Source organism: Pinus tabuliformis, chromosome 4_2 (assembly GCF_031772625.1).
Source record: "Pinus tabuliformis cultivar Carrire ecotype Pingquan chromosome 4_2, CPIR1, whole genome shotgun sequence".
Lineage (NCBI taxonomy): Eukaryota > Viridiplantae > Streptophyta > Pinopsida > Pinales > Pinaceae > Pinus > Pinus tabuliformis.
Window position 1 is genome coordinate 561,652,037 of NC_142304.1, and position 8,202 is coordinate 561,660,238.

The 8,202-nt window shown below is 36.5% G+C and overlaps 2 pseudogenes; both read right to left on the minus strand.

Moving 5' to 3' along the window:
• Positions 1-2,541: 2,541 nt before the first annotated feature.
• LOC149170508 (RNA-binding protein 2-like) lies at positions 2,542-3,213 on the minus strand (annotated as a pseudogene).
• A 3,813-nt stretch (positions 3,214-7,026) lies between these two features.
• On the minus strand, positions 7,027-7,431 carry LOC149170509 (antifungal protein ginkbilobin-like protein pseudogene; annotated as a pseudogene).
• Between the last annotated feature and the right edge of the window lie 771 nt (positions 7,432-8,202).

Consider the following 8,202-nt stretch of genomic DNA (forward strand, 5'->3'; position numbering starts at 1 on the left):
ACATCTTTATGATATCTCTCCAAGTGAGTACCTCCTTTATTCAATGTTTGCATTGTGCAAAAATTTGGTCCAACCTAAGCAAGCTCCATCGAACCAAGTTCCTCCTCTTTCTTCGGCACATCTACAAGACTTTGTTCTTCATGAATCACTAAATTTTTCCTCAACATGGTTAATAGCTACAACTTGTTCGATCAAAAAATCTTCTTCAAAATTTTAACCAAGATTTCCTTTCACAATTTCCAACACTTCACCCTCGGCTATATTCTTACAAAGCATGCCATGTTCTTTTTTCAACTCCTTCATTCCTTCGTATAAATAATCCACTTTTTCCACAAGTCACAATAATTCACTTATGTTCAGGTCAGATATCCATTCTCTAGTTAATGCACGAAGGGCATTCTCTTTCACACAAAACTTTTGTTGCAACTCTATCAATCTTCGTTCAAACCTTTGTGGACCATCTCACAATTCTTCCAACAAGATCATTTCATTATCCATTCCAATAGTTGTTTCCACACCACTATTTCCTTCAACTTTTGTCAAGCGCCCACTTGTAAAAAGTAGGATCTCATACCATATGTCACAGCCCCCTATTGTGATGCCTTAATATCATCCTGGGCAAGTTGCGACACCGGTGATATTTCCTCGCAGTTATACAACTACTCTAACCTAGACTACACATAATTGAACACTTAGTCATTTTTCCAATTCCAATCTTCTTTATTTAATTACTTCATTAAATAGCTATACAATTATGTGATATATATATATATATATATATATATATATATATATATATATATATATATATATATATATATATATATTTAAGCTTGATAGATCTCTTTGTATTAACTATTTTCAAAAGTAATTTACAGCCAATTACTTCAGGTAGACACCTCGGCCCCTGAGAGGACAAAAAGAGGGCAGTGCTAAGCAAGAAGTAACAAGAAGAACAGAGTTACAAGAGCAGAACAAAGGATTCTACCCAACGTGGGTAGAATCCACTATTCGGCATTTTTTTCCTTTCTTTTTCCCAACTTTGACCCATCCAAGATGACTTTGCTGAGCTGGCATGATTTGCAAACTGAGCTGGGCTGATGGAGAGGTCTCCTTGTCTGAATCTGAAGGAGAGGACTCAAGAGTTATTTCTTGAGAGTTTTTTGGGATAGAAGATTCCTCAGGACCAGGCGAGGGTCGATCCTGTGCCAGCTTTGCCTCCATTCCTTCCGCATTCTCTTCCTCTTCATCTAAGCTGGTATCAAAATCATCCATGGGGGGAGGATCATGAGGTTTCCAGCTTTTGAATTTTGGCTTAGGATAGGATTTCTTCTTTTGGGCAGGCATCAAGGGACAACAGCTCTGAAGGTGCCCTGTGAGATGGCAATTTCGGCAGTGAAAGGCTGTGTTCTCGTAATCCAGGGTCTGGGTCGAATGGAAGTCCCCAATTTTGAGATTAATTTGATCTGGAAGACCTTTTCTCATGTCTATTTCTACACAGATTCTAGCAAAGGTGTATATGCCATTTTCTCCTCTATAGGTGTCTGTGGCTAGAAAGCGGCCTAGATTATTGCCAATTCCTTCGAATACAGCAAAGTGCTAGAGATGCGCTGGGAGATTAGGAAGTCCAACTGAGATGGGAAGCTTGGTGATGGTTGCTGTAGAGGGATCAAAATATGGGAACCAAGGGGTGAGGAATAAACTTGCTGAACCCCAAAACCATGGGCCTTGAGTTAATGATTTTTGGTAGTCCTCACTGAAAAAAAACACTACAATGAAGAAACCCTTTGAGCAGAGAAAAAATTTGCAACTGTTGGTCCAGTTGGAGTGTATCCATTGGTAGAGATCTGCTGTGCATGGCCATATCCCATTGAATCTGCAAATGATGCCATGCTCTGCATAATTTTGGAATTGTTCATCCAACATTGGATGAATTATTTCAATGGAGGGGGATTCCTCCAGTTTATCCACCAGAAAAGGTTTGGGAGCCTCAGCTGGTGGAACTTATTTCTTGGGAAATAGAGCATGGACAACATCTTTGTATGAGAAAGCCGTAGCTGAAGATGACTGTCCAACAACTTCCCCTCTCAGACGAAGGGAAAAAAATATGGAGGCATTTCTCTTAATGTTGTAAAAAGAAAGGGGATAAAGATACTCAAGTTGTTTACCTTCATGGAGGAGTCGTTGGGCTGCAAAGGGAATCCCTAGCCTAGAATCCAGGATTTGCTTGAGTTCCTGCACCAGATCCAATGAGTATACCCATTGAAGTAGAGGTTTTCCAGAAAGGAGCACAATTTGGATCTGGAAAGAGGCAGAGGGAGTCCAATGGTCATTGAGTTTATCATTTCTTTCCGCCCGAAAGAGCTCCCAGAAGCTCCATCCTGGAAACTCCAGGAAGCAAAAATAATTCTGGCAGTGAAATACAGAGTAACGACTGCTCTGGGGAGGCAGAAGAGGTTCTAAAGGGAATGAGCAGCCTTCCAGAGTGTAATATTTCTTCTGTATGAATCCCTTGGGGCTAGGGTTTTGTTGATGGGCGAACTATTGTAACGCTTCTAACGTAGTTGCAGCACATCTGGCATCGGAAAAATCAACAAAACATAACACAAGAGGATCTCCACCAAGACGTCGAGCCTCCTTTTGTACCAATCAAACATCTTTGAAACCAATGAATGGACGGAAAATGTGTGCAGCTTCCCTGTGAGAGCAACCAGCAGGAAGACCCTCAACAAAGAGGGTATTTGACGCGCCAGATGGAAGATGCTCATCAGGCGTTCTCAAAGGTTCTCTTAATCCCTGCGGCTCTGACCTTTGATAGCCCAAACCTAGGCTCCCTAACTTCCTCCCAAGTCTAGGATCAACACTTCCAATGCCAAACCTCTGACCCATTAAAACATAGTTAGGAAGGGACGAACCTGATAATCCTCCATAACCTCCACTGCCTCCTGACCTTGTCCCAAGGGAGCCTCCCAAACCACCAATATCACCAGATGTTAACCCCCCACCAGAATATGAGAGCCCATTTCGAACGTGAGAATCCAGAGATCTAGGGGCGTTGGATTCCCGTAGAAATGATTGACCTGCCGCATCAGGAAAATAACTAGAAATATCATGACCGCCAGAAATCCCTGTTGGTGGGAGATCACCACGAGTGTGCTTGGCTGGAACTAGAAACCCTAGTGAGCGGCCATCCCTCGAGTAAGCATCTGCCATTGTTCTCAGTATCCTATAATTTATTTTACAATTATGTGATATTTTAACTTCAATACAAGAAGCAGAGTAAAACTTCATTAACAATCTTTCATATCGTAAGACCAACCATGTACAAGAGTATGCGATGGGAGGGGGAAAATCACAAAACACATTTCCCCTTTTCTTATTTTTATTAAGTTCAAATAATTTACAAAATAATTACAAAGGATCAACCATGGCCAAACCCATGCACTACCCAAGCTTTACAAAGAAGTGGTAGTCATTGGGCCAACCCAACGAACTAGCCAAAAGTGCTAAGTTTCACAACTAGGGCATGCCCAACCCAAGGTTGGCACATTGTCTAGCAAAAACCCAAATATTTATGCCCCAAAAAAGTCCAAAAAACCAACCCTCCACCCTTCCCAAAAACCATCTGTCTTAGCAAACTCTCCTCCTACAGCATGCCTTCGTTTTGTCTCCATATTCTGCAATGTCTGCCTTACAACTCTGTGATATCGCACAACTTACATTTCTGTAATATTGGATACTTCACCCTTTCTGCAATCTTATCTATGATCTCATTGTCTTGTGCAAACTTGCTTTCTTCCTCGTCCAAGTGCCAATATCCTCTACTTATAGTCACTCTATCCTTTTAGTTTAAGTGGGCCAATGCCCTTTCACATTTTGAGCTAACTTCACTCCTTGTGCAAGTGCGCCCCTTGGCCGACCTACCTGTGGGCATGTTGGCAACCCTTTAATGGGTGGGTGTGCCCTTGCCTGGGTGCTTCGTCTGTCGTCCATCCCACACTACCACCATTGTTCATTGCCATGTTGCACACTATATATCTTGTTTCCACCTCGCTCACCCATTATGCTAAGACTGTTCTCTATCTCAGGTGCCCGTCGCTATGTCATGTTCTTGAGCAGGCATGCCCATTGTGACGTGCATGCTATTTCTCGCTTAGTGCATTGCCCAGCGCTCTAGCTCATCGAGACGGGCCCAAGGCATGCGCCCCTCAATTCATGCACACTACCCCTATGTGGACCTCGGCGCCACACATCCACGTGGGTGTGCTCATCGCACCTCCAAGTCATTTTTTTAGACCCATCATGGGCACTCATTGGCCTTGGTGTGCAAACTTGAGGCCATGAAAATACCCATGTGCAGGTGACCATTTCAAATTAATTAGAAAATATGTTTTTGTTACACCTGGTGATTTCAAAATACCTAGCACCACTAAATGTTTAACTCCTTAATAATAAGAACAAATTAAAATTAAGTTATAATTTAGTTAATTTCCATTCATATATATATATATATATATATATATATATATATATATATATATATATATATATATATATATATATATATATACTTGAAAATTAATTAAATTATAACTTATTTTTAATTTGTTCTTATTAGTAAGGAGTTAAACATATATACATTCTAAAATGTGTAACATTACTAATTATTGATATTTACCACTACCTTACAAAGAAAATTCTTAACTTGTAAATGGTATTTGCTAAATATCATGGGTCAATAACATGGCTTATTAATACAACATTCCAAAATGATGTGGTTTCATATAGTGTTACGAGTAATAAATAGAGAAGTTAGGTGGATAATTAATTGTTTTCTCTAACATATGGACTTACATCACTTTTGGTGGGTAGTAACCAATAGTAAGGGGTAGTAACCAATTGTAAGACTATACAATTTTACTCTTGCATAAGTGCTAGCTAAAATATATAATTATTTACACCTTATTCCTATCTATTTTTTACTTGTTTAAATTATGGTGGGAAACAACTAATGGTGAATATGTTGATATAAATCTTTCGGATTAATCACATTGATAGGATTTAGTCGAGGTTTTGAACCAACTAATAGTGAATATGTTATTTACTTGATTATGAGCTATTTTCAAGGATTTTATTTTTTGGATGGTTTAGTTTAAGAAAATAAAATCAATAAACAAATATCTAAAACTTATTGATAAATATTGCAATCATAACTATAAATTATAACATAAAACATGAAATATAGTTATCCACATTAATATAAAAAGAACCTATTTTTAGGATTTTAATTTTTTTTTAATATTAAAAAATCCATCTTCCACTTTACATCACCCAAAAACAATGCGGAGAGAATGTGTAATCATCAGTAGGTCGACAAGAGAATTGAAATCATAGGTCCAACTTTTGGAGGGATGAAACTATCATTTGATGAAAAAGATATGATTGGTGTTAGCATAGTACTCGACCATGAATAGCCATTTGATACGGTACCGAACAGACAAAATTCTACGTTGAACTCGGATTATATTGTCCAATACCTGGCTAATATCAACTACCCTCGGCCAACCCACTGATGGTACATCACATCACATGATACTTCGGCCTCATACTTTGAGTAGCATTCTAAGTAGTTTTAATTTTGAAGAATTTTACAGTGACAAGGATTCATGGGAATAATCGACAAAGAGGAGCACAAAGCAGGACAAAGTGATCAGACTCTCTAAAAGGGGAATTGATTCCGAGACACATAAGTATCATTTTGCGGCTTATGTATTGGGAAAAAAATTTAAAAAATTTGGTAAGATTTAATGGGTGGAAAAATACTTTGATCCTCATACTATACGGCTTCTTTGGTTAACTATGAATTTTATATTAAAAAAAATGAAAAGCAGTAGTTCTTTTAGAAATTTTATTTGGAAAATTTGGAGAAGTTCCTTATTAAAAAAGAGGAATAATTGGTTGAATATGAATTTTATATTAAAAAATGAAAAGTAGTAGTTTTTAAGAAAATGTTATATTAAAATTTTGGAGAAGTTTATTATTAAAATATAAGAATAAAAAGTAATAGTTTCTATTCTTAATGTATTCCGGATTAATCAGGTCATCACACTTTTGGGCCAACTTTTAGTAGATTATAGAAATTCTATATTAAAAATTTGTAGCTAACTAATAATAAGTTACTTATTAAAAATAGATGATCAATAGTGTCGAATTCAATTAGGGGCTTATTTTCTATGTTGTCTACACAAAGGATAATTTGCACACACACATTGTTAACTAAATTTGGATCCCATAGGAATAGTGATTGAGGTATAAATTTCTTGGTATGTGGAGATCACTTTAAACTTACTTTTAATATCTAGTGTCTCATTCTTTATATTGAACTTTATATTTCAAGTTTTGTTATTTATGTTATTAGATTTTATTTACATTTTTCTCACTTTGTAATACCAGAAAATTTGGTGCATTTTGTCTTTCATTATTTTTGGATCATCTTATATAGACATGCAAAGTGAATGTTGGAAATAAGTATAAGAAAAAAGCTAAAGATTTCTTTTAGAAATTTGTAATATAGGAATCTTTCAATTCAATATTTTAAAATTTTGAAAAGAAAAAATAAATAATATGTTAATCATATTAAGATGTATATTCTCTAATTTTTTCCCTACTAAATTTTAAATAAACAATTTTTTTTATACCAAATCAAATTTAATAACTATATTTAAAATATCTATTGAAAGATAATCACACTAAACTAAATAACTATGACACACCCGCACAGTATAAAGTCCTAATAACTCAACTCTTATTCCATTATAATTGAAATTTACATTGAAACACACCACACATTCATAATTGAAACACGCCAAACAATTATGACTATAAAATATAGATACCAGGGACCTAGTACATCATCAAACAAGGATCAATATCGAGTGATTCCTTGGGGCATTATTCCGATACATATTAGATTTTTATTTAGCCATATTACATGATGATACTGGCCGGTCATGGTCATTTGATTCACTAAAATTGGTACTGCTCGTAGCGCAGGGCACATTGAGTGAATGCACCCTGAGCACCGATGGCAAGGCCGCAAATGACCCAAATTTCGATGACGACGGAACTAAGGCAGTTGTTGCAATCAGACGCAGAGATTCCCTGTTGGCAGACTGATTCCCCGTAGGCAGTGGGTGAGCCCCCGCTGCCTGCAACCTGCCACTTGTAGCCGAGACCGCTAGAGGGCGTGTTCTGTTCCATATTGTTGAGCATGTTATTGAGAGTAGTGTAAAAGGGATCCGTGGAATCGAATTTCTGCACGTTACAGTAATACTCATACGACAGTAAGGGTACAATCTGCGACAGTAGAGATACGAGCAGTAGTAACCTGAGAGGCAAAGCAGAGCCAAATGACCCCATCGTCATCGTCATGGTAATCAAATAATATCACAGTGGCAAACGTTATTGCGATCCCTTGAAGGACACCCCCCTTTTATAGCCATCGCGCCACCTGGTAAGGACACCCCCTTTTATTGCGATCCTTATCAATGATGGCGGTACTTTGCCGCCATTCATTTCTTCACTCGGATGGCATTCTAAACATTGCCTTCCCACCTCGTTGGCAAATTTTTTTTTGGATTCTAGTATTTCAGAATCTTAAATTTCAGGCATATTATAAATTTGATTTAAAAAATAAAATTGATTCTGGAAATATATTTTAATTCCATTATGAAATAGATGTATTTTGATATCATTCTTAATCAATTTTATTGAATTTTGGTCAGAATTAGTATTTCAGAATGAAATGTTATAAAATCTGATTTAAAAAATAAAATTAAGGGTCGAAATATATTTTAATTTTATTATGAAATGGATGTATTTTATTTTATATGACAATCATTTTTTTCAATATCATTTTTATCTGAAATGTATGTATTTCATTTTGTATTTTTAACTATTTTCTTTAATATTATTATATTGATTATATTTTAATCTATATTTTTTTTGTATGTAAGGCTAATTCTATTATTAAAACAAAAAATATAATTACACCAAGGCCTAGCCTTTACGGTTGTTGCTAGAGTTCATCAAGAAAATCCAAACTCTCCAGATTGGGGAAACGAGTTTGACATTGCAAAAAGACCAAACATATATCCGCGCACTGTGACCAAAGGAAACCCATACATAGGACTTGGATCCATG